At 52.5% G+C, this 17,360-nt stretch overlaps 1 protein-coding gene across 1 annotated transcript in view; it reads left to right on the forward strand.

Annotated features, from left to right (window-relative positions):
* Positions 1-8,151: 8,151 nt before the first annotated feature.
* CDH23 (cadherin related 23) overlaps positions 8,152-17,360 on the forward strand; it is a 191,018-nt gene continuing 181,809 nt past the window's right edge. Inside the window, exon 1 of the mRNA XM_039696221.1 lies at positions 8,152-8,250. The gene's annotated coding sequence lies outside the window, so the exon portion shown is untranslated. The remainder of the gene's footprint in view (positions 8,251-17,360) is intronic.

Below are 17,360 nucleotides of genomic sequence, written 5' to 3' on the forward strand. Positions count from 1 at the left end.
CTGCTGGTGTCTGGAATGATTTCTCTTGGAGGTGCACTGATGCATGCAGTTTCAGCTTGCATTTTTCCTTCTGGCCATCCTTCTCCCCCAGCTGGGATTATAGACTCAGAGAAATCCCTGGCAAGGGCTGAGTGAAGGAGCCCTGGGATCACTGCTTGGAGAGCTTTTCCAGTGGAACATCCCCAGCTGACTCCCAGGGAGGTGTGGAGAGCATTCCTGTGGCAGCAGGGAGTGAGCAAAAAGAGGATTTATCATTTGGCTTTGGTGGCATGCAGCTAAAGAAGGTTAATAAATGAGGAGAAAATTCAATACAGATGCAAATTGGGCAAGAACCAGGTCTGGGCATAAAGCAGGGAATGCTGGTGGGAATGCCATGATGTGGGGGTGGCTGCTGCCAGGCCTCTGAGCCATGAGCTGTGGGTGATCCCCTGCTAAAGGGGAGGGATAATTTATAGGGAACTGCAGAGAGCAGCAGGGCAGCAATCACAGTGCCTGGGAGAAGCCACATCTGCTGCTCAGCGTGGGCCGTGCCAAGGAGCTCAAGGTAAGGAAACGTGGGATGAGGAGGGAAAGGGTGGAATGAGGCTGCTGGATCCAGGATGAGATAAAAGTGCAGCTGCTCTTGTGCCTGGGTGGGTTGAGTTGGTGTCCCTGCCATGGCAGCAGGGCTTTGGAGCTGGGTGATCATCACAGTCCCTTCCAAGCCAAACTTATTCCATGATCCTGGGATAAATGTGTCTCTGACAGCAAAATTAGCCATGGCCCCCAGTTCCAAGGCTTGGAATGATGCTCTAGCAGGAGGAGCACTGCAGGGATCCAAAGCTGCTTCCTGACATTTAGCTGGGAGCTTGCACTGCCTTCCAGTTCTCCAGGGGCTTCAGGAGAGGGAGCTGCTCCCCAGAGCTGGGGCTCCTGAGTTCCAGAGAGATCCTGGCTGTGGATCCAGCAGGGCTGGAGCTGAGCTGAGCAGGTCTGTCTGTCTCCCTCACCTCCCTAAAAATGCACTCCCAGATTTTGTTTCTGTGCCCACCACCATCCCCTCAGCTGTTGCTACAGGACACAAAATAAAATGATGCAGACTTTGAAGGTAAAAAAAAGGGAAGTTTAATTTTTGATTTCAACATCTGTAGATTTTCAAAAATGACAGTACATTGGAGGATAACAGTACTACTCCAATAACACTAGACAAACCAACAGTTCATTGAATTTTCCTTCTTCCAAAAAAGAATGTAAAACAATAATTATTTACAAAAACCTGCATAAGAAAATTAGTTACAAGAATGTAAACATCAGAAAATTTTAAAAAACTTAAAAGAGCAAAGCAACACTCAGCCAGCAGGGCTGTTTGCCCATCTCCCAGCTCAGGAGGGTGGGTGCTGATCTGGCTGGCATGGGAAGGACCACGTGCTTTTCCCAGGGAAACATCTCCCTCTCCTCTGGGGGTGTGAAACCAGCCATGCAGGCATTGCAGAATTCCTGAGGGTGAGCCCAGGATGTGAAACCGAGTCCACAAATCCCTGTGTGGTGCCCAGCACCAGGGTTTGCAGAGCCCCGGGCCTGGCAGCCCAGCACAGAGGGGATGCTGTGCCTGCCCCACCACGCCTTTTCCAGCAACCTTTGGAGTCCAGCCCAGCTGGCTGAGGGGAAAAAGGGAGCTGGGAGCTGGCAAAGCACAGCAGCAAAGGCAGCAGGGTGCAAGGGAGCAGGAAGGGATGAAAGGGCACAGAGTGGAGGAGGCGCATCTGCTGCAGCTTCTGCTCGAAGGAGACCGACTGAGCCTGGTTTTGTCCCTGTCACCTCTGTGGTGCCAGCCCCCGCTCCCTGCTGCAGAGCTGGAGCAGCTTCAGTGGTGGTATTGGGGGCTTTGAAGCAAACAAACGTGCTGGAGGAGAAAAGGGAATTTTGGTTATTTTGTCACGTGAGCTATACTCACATCAGTTGCGAGTGGCTTTCTCCAAAGCCTGGCCTGGGCTGCCCTCCCTCAGTGCAGTGCCCCCAGGTAGGAATGCTGGCCCCTCTCTCTGCCTTTGCTGGCAGAGGCTTTGCTGCAGCGCTGTGACCACTGCGAGGTGGAAGCACCCCTGAGCCCACCTCAGCAGCACCTTGGTGGTGGCCAAAGAGCAGCAGGAGCACGATGGGGTTCCATCTCTGAGGCCCCTTCCAGCCCAAACCATCCTGTGCTTCCATGAAACACGAGTGGCCACTGGGGGCTTGGGAAGGGCCACCAGCCTCAGCAGAGGAGCCGAGCTGATCCTGCCCCTCCATGGGTGCCCCAGAGGAAAACCACAAAGCCTGCCTTTGAAACCTCGCCAGCCAGCTGCAGGCTTGCCCGGCTGCTGTTCTCCTTTTCCGTGTTTTATGGAGTAATTTGTACTATATTTACACAGCAGTGATAAACAGTTTTTAAAATGGAAGCAAAGAAAACGCTGCTGGATGAATTGTTACAAAAAAGCCCTGTTTGCCATTCCAGCAGGGGGGAAAAAAAAAGGGATAAAAATCACCATCCTAGGGACATGCTGTTCATCAGATCTGGGTATTTTTTCCCTTGATTTGTGTGCCTAATGTGAGCAGAAGAAGTCGCAGATGCATGCTGAATTCTGCAGGGAACATATGCATGCATTTAAATCATTTACAGCATTTACTGGTGCAATTGTAAAGCACATTATTTTTCTGCATTTGTAATTAGGCTCCAAACAGATGGTGAAGGACTGTAGCTCCTGATTAGACAGCCTTGTGCTCTGTTGGACGGCGCTGCGAGAACAAACTGAGATGAGAAACTTTTCCTCCTAATTCATCACGCCAGGGCGGGGGAGTGCAGGAGCCAGGTGTGAATTCCTGGAGCAGGCTGGGCAGAGCTGTGCCAGCCATCCCTGTGCCATCCCCCTGCTGATGGATGGGGCACCCGGACCCCTTTCCCAGCTCTTCTTCCATCCCGGATTTTGTGACCCCACCAGCAGGGTGGGATGGAGCTGCTGTGACAAATGCCTTGGGAATGAAGCAGAGCTGGGAGCTGAGGAGGGTTTTTAAAGCAGGAGTGGCTCTGTGGCTCTGTCAGAGGAGTGATCCCACCTGCCTGGCCTGGGCAGAGCTTTCCTCCTTTCCCGGGGGCAACCTTGAGCCTTCAACAGCACCACGGGCTGGTGGTGGTTCCACTGGTTCCTCCTGATGCCTCAGGTTTAGCTTTTCTATTTTTCAGATTCTGTGCTGCTTCAGTCTGTGCGTCTGGGCTTCACATGAGGGGATGGTGAGCTCTCTGCACAGAGCAGGGAGACAAAACAATTCCTTCTCTAGCTGGGGACCAAGGACAAATGATCCAGATCTCAGGCCCAAGAGCACAAACAACGTGGGCTGGAGAGAAAAAAAACAAGCAGGATGGGATTGCAGGGGCTGCAGCTGGAACTGGACAATGAACTGCAATGTGCACATGGAGCAGAGCTGATCCCAGGGAGAGACCCCATGATGGGTCGTGCATTTTGTGACCATTTTGGTTCATCTTGGGTGCAGCCCTGGCTGGGCTCTTGTGCTGCCCAAGATGGATCCATTGAGGAGATCCCTTTAATAAATCCCTGCTTTATTCCTTAACTCTGTCTGGTCTCTGTTCTAGGTCAGCCTTCTCAAGCACTCGCCATCCTTCCAGCAGCTCAGGAATCCCCCTTGCTACTGTCACCCCTGTCCCCCACTCACACAGGGGACAATTTATCTCCTATTATTTACCCTGCTTCCTGCAGCTTCTTATTTTCCTGGCTTGCCTCCTGAAATCACAAAGGCCAAAATGGGTTACAGGAAAATCACCTGAGCAAAATGGGTTAAATGAGAGCAGAGCAAGGCAGAAGAGGAGCACGGTGTCAGTGTGAGACCCACGGGGCTGGAAGGTGTGACCCTGGAAGGTGAGCAGCACAGGAGCTCCCCAAAGCTCCTTTGTGTCCCCTTTTGCTGTCCCCCCCAGGCTGTGCAGAGGGGTGGTCACCTTCCCTCGGGTTTTTCTCTTGTATTCCACTGCTTTAGCAGCCAGGTTAAACACAGGTCTAAGCCCAGGGCTGGCCAGCAGGGAGCTCATCCTCCACCTGGCACAGCCCTCTGCTGCTCCCTGACCCCAAACAGGGCCCAAGCAGCTCCAAGGGCACGCTGCAGGGAAGGTGGCCCACCAGGGAATGGGGACAGGGGACACGGGCAAGGCTGTGCTGTGCGTTCATGGATTCTCTGTGCCTGTAGATGGCACCTTTTCCTCTGCTGAGGAAGAAAGAATAAACCTCAAGAGGGGAGGGAAAAATCCTAAGCAGGGCTCAGAGCTAGGAGGGGAAAGGTGCCTCAGGTGTGTGGCACGGAGGGACTCAGGGTGGTCCCACAGCTGTACCCTCACCTGGACCATCACTGACCCTCTCCAGGTTTATAGGAAATCACAAGGGCTGAGTGAAAGGTGCTTCCAGCTGCACAGGGAGCTGCTCCAAAGGGGTTTTTTTACCCTCATTAACCCATTGTGGCCCCAACAAGCCCAGCCTGGGGCTGCAGGGTGCTCTCAGTGCCCCTAAGAGGGGACAGCTCCTTCTGGCCCCACCTGGGGCTGCACAGGGGACAATTCTGCAAGCAGGCTGCTTTGGGCTCTGCAGAGTGCAGAGCTCCAGCCAGGTCCTGCAAGGCTTTTTGGGGCTCACCAAAATCACCTTGATCCCTCCTGCCACGTGGTATCACCACAGGAATGCCTGGCCCAGGGGCAGCTCACCTGGACCCAGCTGGAAGCACAAGCTGGAAGATCCCTGAGGAATCCCCACAGAATTGGGTCTGTGCTGAAAAGGTGAACCCAGTTTCTGCCCCTCCTGCTGTCTCCATAAGATCAGCTTACAGAGATGCAATTTAAAACGCTGTACTTCTGTATTTCTAAAGGAAAAAAAAAAACCCCAAAAAACAAGAACAAACCTAGCTGCTCTTTCAGTGCTTTTCTTCTTCAGAGAGAGAATTCCAGCAATCCCTCAACTTTGCTTGGCTTTCTCACCAGCCTCCTTCACTCATCAATTCCTAAACAAACAGCGTGATCCTAATATTGGCCCTAAAATTCTGTGTGAAATGGACCTGGAAATTAATTTCACACCGGAAAAGCCAGCTCACTGTCAGCAATGGACAGGTGGTTGAAAAGAAAACTCCAAGATGGCTCTACAAATTAATTGTGTGGCTTGGATGAGAGGCTAGCAGGTGGGGAGCTGCCACCATCCCAACCCACACTGCACCACGGGCTTCTGGAAAGCTGTGGGAGAGGGAGGATGCCACCATTCCCCTGGGGCTTGTGGTCATGGGGGACAAAATCACCCAAAAAAGTGGGAGCAGGGGGCATGGGGATGCTTTTCTCCTGAGCACGAAAGCAGCCCTGCACTTTTACACAGGTCTAATTTAAAAATAATAATAATAATAATAAAGGATGGTAGTTTGGGAAAGCACTTGCAGGGACCCTTGTGGGAGACTCCTGTGTGAAGAAATGACTGATGGCACAATACTGCATGGGCTGGTTGTCCACGCAGACCCCTGAGGCCGTGGCAGAACGTGGTCCATGGCAAGCAGAGATAATTCAGTACCTTAGCAGGGCAGGATTTTGCACATATCCGTGTTTCACCTGCTTTCCATGTGATATTTCATCTGTTCAGAGCCAAATGGTGATCCCAGCTCTCACAGGCAGAGGAGGGAGGCACCGTGGGGAGAGCTGGATGTGGGAATGTTCTGTGGCTGGGTGGAAAATGAGAGGGGGAGAAGCCCTGCAGTACAATTTCAAGGTTGAGTGAGTGGTGCCAGGAGGCTGTGAAAGGCTCTGCTGAGCTGCTCTGTGCTCACAGGCAGGATGGAGAAGGGAGGTCACGGGATCTGCCTCCAAAAAAATCAGTTTTCCCTGTAATGAGTCTGTGGAGGAAGGCTAGGGGAGGATAGCAGGGAGGTTATCCCAGCCCTGCAGCTCCCTACTTTGGGGCTGCTGTTAATTGTCATCCCAGGAGTAACCAGGAGCATCTCCCTGCTCACAAAGCATCACTTTCTGCTGCCCTTTTTTCCCAGCTCTGAGCCTGTGGAAAGGCACATCTCCCTCAGGCTGGGTCTCAGAGCACCACGGATTTCTCCAGCCAGGAGCTGGGGAACGTCAGCTCAGTGAGGTCCAGCCTGCACACAGCCACTGCTGTCCCTGCCTGATTTAAACCAACCCTGACAGGGAGGTGCAGAGCACAGGATACTGAATTCCTGTGTGCTTTGTGAACTGAAATCCCCCAGCCCTCCCTCTCCCCCTCGATGGGGAAGGCTGCAGCCTGTATTCCATCAGGAATGGGACTGGGAATCCCAGGCCAGGAGGAACTCAGCCTTGTTAGAACTGGCTTGTGTAAAGCACCCTCAGGCCAGCCAGGATGTGAGCAGAAATCCATGGTGTGAAGCCAAGGCACGGGGAGCTGGCAGAGGAGAGGTGTGCCCCTGTCTAAATAAAAATCCTGACCTGAGCTGATCAGGAGAGGCCCTGAGTGAGACATCACCTGGGCAGAGTCACAGCAGCTGCAGAAACCCGGGCCTGAGACGTGCCTGCACCTGTGGTTTTGCTTTGGTTCCTCCCCTTTTTTGGCATTTCTCCCCCTCATTAGCTCCCTGACTTTGTGGATGAGCACGGCGGGAGGATGAAGAGGGCAAGGAAGGGATGAAGACCCCAGGAGACAGAAACACCCCAGAGCAGGTGGCTCAGCCCAGCTGGGTGCTCAGCACCCCAGCCAGGTACCACCTGCACTCCTGGTGACCCCAAGGCCAGTTCCTGAAGGAACCCGAGGCAGCCCAGGTGTGATGGGAGGAAATTACCTGCCAGCACCTCAAGAGCTGCACAGAGCTCATTGCATTCAGCTCTTTGCCTGGGATTTTGGGTTTCAGCCCCAAAGCAGCTGCAGGAGTGCCAGGGCTGGCTCTGGGCTGCCAGTGCCTGCAGCTGGGCCAGGTTTGGTGGGGGAATGCCCCCAGCCCAGGGAGGACCAGGAGCAGAGCTGAGCCCAATTCCAGCCAATCAGCCCTGGAGCTGTGCTAATGGCATAATTAGAAGGAGCTGCTCAAGAGAGGTAAAGGCTTAATTACCCCCTCCTGCTGCTGCAGGGGCATTTGCCTACTGCTGCTCCAGGAGGGCTGTGGAGGTGAGTGGAGGGGAAGGGTCCTCACATCCCTGGAGGCCAGGCTGGACAGGGCTTGGAGCACCCTGGTCCTGTGCAAGGTGTCCCAGGCCACAGCATGAGAGGATTTTTGGTCTCCCATCCAACCCAAACCATTCTGGGACACAATGATCCCCAGGCAAGGCTCCAGGGTGGGCTTTGACAGCATAGACTGAGCTTATTTAGCATTTTAATCAAAGCTGGTGGTGATGGGGCCGGGTGGTGAAGCTCCCGCGGCCCCAAAGCCCTGCTCCTTCCTGGGATCCAGGAATGCAGAGTCACCCCCTGGGTGTCAGGCTCGGGGTCACAGCAGGTGACTTTTTGTGGCTTTGTCGCTTCCAAGGCGGCACGAAATGGGGCCAAGCAGAGGCATTTGGCCATTTTTCCAAAAGCTGCTCGTAGGGAGGTCTGGGGCTGGGGGCAGGAATGTCCTGCCAGGTTAGGGGGACACAGAAGGGCTCGGTGGCAGCGGCGAGGCTGCGGGGCAGCCTCTGACTCCACTTCAGGGTGTAGATTCTGCGTCTGAAAGGGGCAGGAACTGGGAATTCCAGTGGGGGAGCAGCAGCTGGGCAGGAACCTCCATCCATCCGTCCGTCCGTCCGTGCGGCTCTCCTGGCAGCCGTGCCCGGATCGCTTTCCCCCCGCTCATCTATGATTTATTTACGTGCTCCGAGCCCTGCCAGCTGCTCCCGCGCACAGGTCAGAGAAACAACAATATTAGCAACAACAACAACAAAAAAAAAAAAAAAAGGGAAAAAAAAGGAGAATTAAAGGCACCGAGGCGGAGTTAAACTTTCGGTACCCGGCGCCCGCTCGGGCTGAAGTTGGCTTTGAGCGAGCGGCTGCTGTCTGCGGGGGCAGCCCGGGGTTTGGGGGGCCAGCCGGGGGTTTTGGGGGGCTGGCAGTGCCCAGGGAGGGGTCGGGAGGTGGAGCCGGCGCTGAAATCCCGGGTACCTGGGCGAGGGGCGCTGCGCCGCCCGCGTCAGCGGCTCCCGCGCTCCCTCCCCTTCCTCCTCCTCCTCCTCCTCCCGCGGCTCACGCAGGGCGCAGGGGGGGCATGGGGGGTCGCCGCTGACACCGGGCTCCGAGACATCCACCGCAGGTAATGCCCGGCCGCGTTCCCCCGCTCCTCGGGGTTCATCCACCGGGAGGGGCGGGATGCGGGCATCACCCCTGCCCTTCCCGCGGGGCTTCCCGGGGGTCCCCTTCCCACACCTTCTCGGTGTGCTTTCGGCCAAAAACGTCCTTTTCTGGGGGCTAGCCCTGCGCTTGTTGTTGGTATTTCGGGCGGGGGGACTCGCTCAGCCGGAGAGGGGGAGCCCAACCTTTGTCCCCTTTTTTTCCCAAAAAGAGCGCTGTGAACGCGCGCTGGTGCCCGCTGTCCTGCCCCCATCCCCGGCTCGGATCTGGAGTTCGGGCTGCTGGGAAGCTGCAAAGTTTCTGGGATGAGCCGGGTTTGAACTTCGTCCCGGCCGTGGGGGCTGAGCCGCAGTGCGAGCGGTGGGATTTTTAAATCCCCTCCGCACATTATGGGAACGGCAGGGAAAGCCTTTCCCAACGCCAAACTTGCCCCGAGCCTTTGGAGAAAACACTTTGGTTTAGATTGTTTTCTTCCCCTGTGGTTCTTTACTCGCTGCTGCTTTTCCCTGGTCTCCCTCAAAACCTGCAGTCCTTATTTTCTTTAAATTTCACCTTGCCGGCCACTCTCCTCTCCCCAGATCGCCTCTCCTCCCCATCGGCTGGAGGAGAGGGATGCAGGAACGGGACGTTTCCTATGCCGAGGTGTGTTTTTTTTGTTGTGGGTTTGGGTTTTTCCCCTGTGCAGGAGGAAAAGCAGCAGAGGGGCTGGCAGAGCACCGAGCCCGGCTCCTTCCCGGGAGCTCCCGGGGCATCCTGCGGGAGCCCGGCGTGCTTCGTGCGTGTGGGATAGAGCTGGTGCATTGAGATGTTTGAATTTTAATTTTTTTGGGGTTTGTTTTCTGGGGCTGGGAGCCGGGGATAAAGTATTCCCGTGGGATGCTGGCGTTTGTGAAAATCCAGGTGGTTGTTTCGGCAGAGCGAGTTTTACCTTTGTCTCTCCTTCCCCCCTGTCCTGGGGAAGGAGGGGAGGAGAAAATCGCTGTGCAGTTCCATTTTCCTTCACCACCCCACTCCCTCCCTCCATCCCCAGCACAAAGCTTTCTTGTTTCAGAAGGAGTCACGAAAAATACAACGTTTAAAGACCAAGTTGTAAAACACTGCCTTTGTGGGAAACTGTAAAAAATGATGTTGTCCCTGCTTTTATTTTCTTTTTTTATTATTTATTTATATATTTTTTTGTGATAAGTGGGAGTAACAGTGTTTGGAAGAGGCTGGGGAGGGCCCCCAGCCTCTGTCCCTTTTCTCAGGGACATCACCTGGATGCAGCACCAGAGCCATTCCTGCTGCCCAGCTGCAATCATCTCCAGAGGGATGCCCAGGGCATGGCAGCTCCTCTGTGAAAGGAAAAAGGGCAATCCTGCAAGGAAAAAGGGCAATCACCCTGCAATCCTGCCCTCAGCAGCTGGGGGTGAAAGGACCTCTGAAAAAGGATTCTGTGGATGAAGTTTCTTAGATGTTCTGTGCAGATGGTCTGGAGCACAGATTATTTTTTAATTTAAGAAGCTTTAGGATATGGGATTGGTTTGGTGAGGGGGCTGGCCTGTGGCCTCTTGTTAGGGTGTAAAATATCCCAGCTGCTCACAGCCAGGCTAATTGAGCTGGAGCATGAACAGTTCCATGAGCACCCTAAAACTTCTGTGTTTTTTCCCTGCTTCCTCCAGTAAGACTTCTAATTATGTTGCAGGAGAAATAGGGAATTTTTGGGGGGTTTTTGTGGCCCAGAACCTACAAAATTCCTGCCTTTGTGCTGATGTTGTTATCTGACTCCATTTCAGGGTGTAGATTCTGCATCTGAAACGGGGAGAAACTGGGAATTCCAATGGTTAGGACCCAAATCTTGCAGATATCCTGGATCTTGCCAGGGGTTGGGGCAGCATTTACCCATGAGCTGTGCTCAGCTTGACCTTTCAGTGTGGGTCCTGGTGAGGTTCAGTCCGTGAAGGTGAAGATTAGATGGGATTTTGGGAAGGAATTGTTCCCTGGGAGGGTGGGCAGGCCCTGGCACAGGGTGCCCAGAGCAGCTGTGGCTGCCCCTGGATCCCTGGCAGTGCCCAAGGCCAGGCTGGAGCAGCCTGGGACAGTGGGAGGTGTCCCTGCCAGGCACTCCTGGCACACACAGTGACACTTCTGCACCATCCACTGGAAGCCCTGTCCAAGGACCTGCCTGGCCATGGGAACTGCTCAGGGCGTGGGAGGGCTGTGCTGTGCCTTGGGAGCCTCTGGCAGGGCCTGGATGGATCACCCTGAATTGTTTGATAAAACTGCTGCTCTCCCAGGAGTGGAGAGGTCCTGCTGGGGAGGCACTGGGGGCAAATTCCTGATGGAAATGAGCGATGCTGCACCTTTGGAAAGGGCACGTAGGAGAGGGACTGGACAGCTTCAAGGGCCCTCAGCCACATCTGGGTCTCGCAGGGCTCGCATGAACAAGCCTGTCACTGGTGATGAACTGCTGTCATTAATCCAAATAACTTCACCCCTGCCTTTGCCTTCCCCTTCCATCCCTGCTCTCCGGGGCTGCTCTTTGGGATTGAGGGGGTTTTTCCTGAGGATCCCCATCCTCCTTTCCCTGTGCTGCCCGTGTTTTTTCCCTGCTCCTACAATCCCCAGGGTGCCCACAGTGCTGCTCCCTCTGTCAGCTGGAGCAGCCAGCGGGCCTTGGAGAGGTCTAGAGCAGCAAAGTGCCTCTTGCTGGAAGTTAAGTGAGCTTTGTGTGAAAGAAGCAAGGAATGCTTGATTTGGACAAGGCAAGAAATGGCCTGAGAGCCTTTGCAGCTCTGTTTCATCAGTGTGAAGGTTTTTTGTGGGTTTTCCTGGGGTTGTTGTATTTTTTTTTGCCTTTTTTCTGAAGCATCCCTTTTCCCCCTCTGTTTTTAAGATCTAAAATTCCAGTTACCACAGGCCTGAACAAAATGGCCCTGCTGCTTTTTTTTAGTGTTGCAAACTCCTGGCCTGGAGCTTAGGGGCAGCTGGAGGCGGGGAGCTGGGATAAAATCCCAGGTGCACACACAGCACCCCGGGCTTGCAGCAGTGTCTGCTGAGCCTTCACCAAGGGAGATGGACTCCAATAACTCACCATTTCCTTTAGCAGGGCTTCAAAATGCAGCTTGGTGGCTGATTGGGAAGAGCTGGTGGTTCTGAGGCTGCTGCCTTGCTCTTGAGGCTGATGCTGACTCCTTTATTGCTGTTTTGGGGGGACACCCTGGGGCAAAGCCTCCCTCCTGCTGCAAAAAGGGGCTCCTTGCCCTGAAAGCTGCAGCTGGATGTGGCAAGGAGGGAGGTGCTGAGGCAGCCCCTTCCAGCACACACTTTTTTCCTCCCCTTTAATCCCACTTCACACACATCTTGTCCTTTTCTTTCCCTTGAAACCCCCCTGAACCAAGCAGAGCCCAGAGGTGGAGCCTGCAGGATGCGTGGGCAGGGGCTGGGTGGCAGCAGCACAGCCACACTCGGGGGTCCTGTGTGGGAGCCTGAGGATGTTGGGCACTTCTCCTGCACCCTTGGATGGCAGTGCTTGGAAGCCCAGCCAGGCTGCTGCCTCCTTCCAGGCAGGGCACGAGAAGAAAGTATCTGGCATCCCATCCCTGAGCAGCCCTGCAGTCAGGCCTTCAGCACCTTCCATTTGCCACTTTGTCCCTCCCTGTACGTTTTCCAAGAGCCTGGAGAGAGGCTCCTGTCTCCTGAGACCAGACTGTGTGTGTCACTTCACTGCATTCAGCCTTCCACTTCCTCCTGGAGCAAGAATTGCCACCCTTCCTCCCCCTCCTCCATTTTTTCTTCCCTCTCTTCCTCCTTTAAGCCAAGCTCTGTTGCTGTTGGCTGCTTTTCCACCTTTTCATCCCACGTTAGCATCATCTGCTCCTCAGCTTTGCTGTGTTTTGGAGCAGCCCAGGAGCCTCTTGGCTTGGTCTCCATGCCCCATCCTAGCCTTCCTCCTCGCTCAGGAGCTGCTGCTCCAGCTGAAGAGAGGTTTTGTGATGGAAAATGGTTGCTGTGATGCCTATGGGTGACTAGCAACCAGTGCTGGAGGCTCCCTTGAGCCACTGCTGCCCCACTCAAAAAGGAAGAAATTGGGAATTCCTGCTTCTCTCTCCCCAAAAATGAAGCTGCCCTCACCTTGGAGGGGTGGGTGGCAGGGACTGATGCAGCAGGGAGTGGGGGACTCTCTTCCCAAAGCTCCCAGGTTGTTGTTTTGGTACCCCATGGATGCAGAAGTTGAGTTGGATGAATTATTTGGCTTTTCTTTGGAGATGTGGTGAAAGATTTGTGTGTTGCTTATGCAGAGAGGGGGGTTATTGGGATTGTCTTGTGTCAAGGGCTTGGAAAACCTGTGTCATTCCCATTTCATGGGAAAACCCATGTCATTTCCAAACCCATGTCATGGGAAAATCCATGTCATTCCGAAACCCAAGTCATTCATTCCCAAACCCATGTCATTCCCCATGTCATGGGAAAATCTATGTCATTGCTCATTTCATGGGAAAACCCATGTAATTCCCAAACCCATGCCATTCATTTCTAAACCCATGTCATTCATTCCCAACCCATGTCATTCCCAGCCCAGGTCCACCCTTCCTGCAAGGACTGGGAAGTTTAAAGGTGACATTTCCTCCTGGGTTTTTGGTGAAATGATGGTTTAGTGTCATTCTGCAGCTTCTGGTTGTTTCCTGTGGGAAAGCAAATGTCTGGAAGCACCAAGAAAAATACTTTCAGTCCTGTCCTTGGTTTAAAATGGAAATAAACTGCTAGAAGTGAGGGGAATTTTGGGTGTTAAGTAAGGAGCAGCTCCAGCTTTTTCCCTGGAGGAAGAAAGGTTTGAGTGCCCCACCTGGGAAGTGCAGATCTTTGTGGGGAGCAAACACCCCTGTCTCCAACCTCAGCTTTGGTTTTGGGGTGAAGGAAGAAGAGAGAGGAGTTTCCATGCTCTTTTCTCCTGCAGACACTGTCTCAGGTGGGTCCTGGCAGGTGCCAGCAGCTGGGCCCCTTATTCCCTGTGGGCATCCATATTCCCCCTCCCCTGTGCAAACCAATATCCTGGCCTGTATTTATTTAACAGGGAAATTTTATTTCCTTTCACTGCAGGGAATAGAGAGCAAAAAAAATTAAAAAAAAAAAGAAGGGGGCAAATTTTTTCACTGGGAACAAATCTCATTTTCAAGAGTCCTGACAAAATGAGCCATAAAATTACAATATTTCAAAGTGCTTTGTAATTCTAGCGCGGATGGCTCTTCATCATGGAATCTGAAAGCTCAGAAAATATAAAACTCATTAGATTAAAATAAACCACCTACCGCACGGGAGAAAAGCTTATTTATCAATATCAATTTACTTCTGATTACCCTGTTCTGCAATTTGTTATTTTTGGGAATTATGATTTGGGTATGGCTCACGCCAATATGGGGGTGGGAATAAAAAAAAAAATCAGGATTAACTTGTAATTTTTTTCCTTTTGAATCCTACTTATTGTAAAGCCCTGGCCAAGAGGCAATAATGAGGAGGAAAGGTGCATTTCTAGCAGTGCTTTTTTTACGGAGCAGAGAGGAGGCTGGGGAAGCAGGAGAGGCTGGATTTTTTGGTGTGAGGGGTGGTGTTGAGCCACGTGCTCGGCCAAAGGGGATCCCAGGAGTGGTTTTGGGGATGTGTGTTTGGTAGTGGTCCATTGTATTGGGTTTCCCAGATGAAGGAAGGAATGAGGACTCTGATTCCATGTTCTTAGAAGGCTAATTTATTATTTTATGATACTATATTATATTAAAGAATCCTAAACTATATGAAAGAATACAGAAAGGATACTTACAGAAGGCTAAAAAGATAATAAAGAAAACTTGTGACTCTCTCCAGAGAGCTTGACCCTGATTGGCCATTGAGTCAGAACAATTTACATGAAACCAATGAAACAATCACCCGTTGGATAGACAATCTCCAGCCACATTCCAAAGCAGCAAAACACAGGAGAAGCAAATGAGACAATATTGTTTTCCTTTTTCTCTGAGGCTTTTCAGCTTCCCAGGAGAAGAATCCTGGGCCAAGGGATTTTTCCAGAAAATGTGACTGTGACAGTGGTCCTTGTTGGGCCAGCTCCTGGCTGCTCTTCCAAGGTGGCCCCAGTGATGGAGGCAGCCTGGGAGAGGGGGTCCTCCAGCAGCCGGGTGGTGCGGGGACATCCCGGTGCCACCTCAGGTACTTCCACCCCACCTCCACATCAAATCCTCTGGGGGGGCACTGCTGTCCCTCTTTGGGACACTGCATTGCAGGAAAAGTGGTGTTTTTGGGAAGGCACACCCAGTTCCCTGCTGTGGCAGCCGTTTGGGAGCTTTGATTTGCGCTTCCGTTTCTTCTTCACAGCGCGGAGTGAGCAGAGAGGCTGGAGCTGGAAATTCTGTGGCTCGAGCATCTCACTGCTGTTTGGGGAAGGGAAAGCCAGGTTTGGGGTTAAGGCACAAGGGGTTTAGGGGTGGCTGAAGGTGCCAGCATGGAGCAGCTCTGCCAGCTGAGCAGCGGGAGGGCAGCTCGGGCAGAGATGATGCCGTGTTCTGTGTGCGTGCAGAGCAGCACCCCAGTAAAGTTTATTTTAAAATAAAACACCCAGGTGCAGAGCCCGGCTGTGCTGTTGAGGCACCCCGAGAGCTGGAGCAGTGAGGTGAGGTGCCAGGAGGCTCCTGGAGCATGGCCAGGATGCAGCAGGTGGGATTTGCCACGTTTAGGGATGCAGCAGTGCTTTGAGGCAGGAGAAAAGCTGTGGTGTTTGTGAGGGAAGAGATGGATCTGATTCCATGTTCTCAGAAGGCTGATTTATTATTTTATTTTATATTAAAGAATGCTCTACTAAAACTATAATAAACTAAAGAGAAAGGATACATCAGAAGGCTTAACAAGAATGAATAATAAAAACTCGTGACTCCTCGGAGCCTCGACACAGCTGGACCATGATTGGTCATTAAATTAAAACAATTCGCATGTTGGAAAACAATCTCCAAATCACATTCCCAAATAGCAAAATGGGGAGAAGCTGAAGCTTCTCAGCTTCCCAGGAGAAGAAATCCTGGTGAAGGGATTTTTTTAGAAAATATCACGGTGACAAGAAGCCACTTCCCAGGCCTGGGAAGGAGGAGGGTGTTTGGAGCAAGCAGGCTGAAAGACCTCTGCTTGAGCTGATTGCTGAACTTTGAAGCCCTGGATTTGTTTGCACTGTGGTGTTTCCTCAGCTTCCAATTTCTGGAGGCTCTGCCTGCAGCTCCTTGGGAGCAGCTGCCAGCGGATGGGGAAACCTCTGGTTTAACATCAGTGCTTTGGCAGCCAGGAGGAGACAGCACCTGAGCTCCCAGGGACATTATCATGCTGGGAACTGCACCGAGTGCTTCCTCCAAAGAGCCTCTTTCAGGCACAAGGTGCAATTTAATCTGCTCTTAGTCACAATTTTTTAAGTTCTCCCCAGAGACTTCTGGATCCTGTTCTGTAAATGTGCAGTATTCGAGTGAACCATCTCAAAGAACCAGTGAAGAGCTGCAATATTAATGAAGACAGAGAAAATCAAAATGACATTTCAGGCAATTACTGACATAATGAAGTGACTGACTTGGAATATCCAATATTTAGATTTATCATGACACTCGAAAGGGGATGCTGTCAGCTCCCTTTATTCCTACATCACATAAATTGTTTCTCCACTGCCCTGGTGCTTTTTAAACACGGGCTGTGAAGCTGGGAAATAATGTTCACGCTCACTTGGGCTGATAGTGGTGCTGTTTGAGAAGAAAGTTAGTGTTTTCCTCTGGCATTTTGGCACTGCAGAAAGCAGAGGAGCTCATTTCCATCTCATTCTCTCTGGCTACAGCATCAAGCTCTGCATTCTCTGCTGGGTGCAGGGGTCTGGAACAACGATGCTGAGATTCCCTCCTCCCCAAAACCTATTAAAGCAGGGGGAAAATAGAGATGTTTGGTGTTTTTTCTTAATCACAAGAGTCTATTCTGCTTTTGTGTAAGGATTTGAAGGGCTTGTCAGGATGCCTGGCTCTGGGGCAAGTGGCCATTTTTAGAAACTGGCCTTTTGGGTGCTCTGCTGACACTGAGCAGAAGTCAGAAACTTGTTGTGGGGTGGAGGTTTAAACTCTTCTGCCCTGACTGTGTTTTCTGGGGTGATGGGCACCCGAATGCTTTCTCAGGCTTGCACTGAAATACCTGAAGATGCACAAAACACACCACAGCACCATTTTTCTTGTCTAGGCACAGACCTCTTCATCCCAGAGAGACTCCCCGTAGCAAAATAGCAGGAGAAATTAGAATTTCAGGCCCTTTCTGCGGTGACAGAGCTGTTACGAGCTGTCTTCTGTGACACATCCATCAGTAAAAATAAAATAGGTGTAGCTATTGCTCTGGAGCTCCTGCAGGAGGGTTCCCATGAATCTCTGAGAGGGGGGCAGAGCCCTTCACCCTCAGCTGGGCTGGGATAAAGCTACCACAGGGTGCTGTGAAGGGAAGTTCAGCTGGCTGTCACCTCCTGTCCCTGGTGGGAATTCTTTCCACTGCCCCACAGCTCAGCAGAGCAGCCAGGGAAACGTGGAGAGTTTCAGACAGGTCACTGGGGTCGCTCAGGAAACCTCTGGGGGTTTCCTTGTGCCTTTGTGCTCTGTGTAATACATGAGGGTCGTGTTTGCCTGAGGGATGGAATGTTTTAAAATCCACCTGTGCCAATTTCCTTGCAGAGAGGCACCTGGCTGAGGTTTTCTGGGGTTAGTTTGGAAAAAGCTTTGGGTCTGATGGTCTGAACACCACCAAGTGGGGATGTGGCTGTGCTGGCAGCTCCCTGCTGCTGTTTTATTGTGTCCTTAGCGTGGGGAGCTGTGTGCTGTGTTGAAAATTTGGGATGGGGGCAGGCTTGGCAGCCTCTCTGCCTCCTGTGCTCCTGCTCTGTGGGTGCCCAGGTGGGGTGAGAGATTCCAGGGACTCTGCTCCCAAATCCTGGCGCCTCTGCAGTGATTCTGGGTCAAGCTGCTGCCAAACCAGCTCAGGTCTGGGTGCTGACAGCTCGCTGCTGTGTCACTGCTGGGTCACAGCAGCTCTTCCTCTGCTCCTGGG

The sequence above is a fragment of the Passer montanus genome, unplaced genomic scaffold (assembly GCF_014805655.1).
Source record: "Passer montanus isolate IOZ18808 unplaced genomic scaffold, ASM1480565v1 scaffold96, whole genome shotgun sequence".
NCBI lineage: Eukaryota > Metazoa > Chordata > Aves > Passeriformes > Passeridae > Passer > Passer montanus.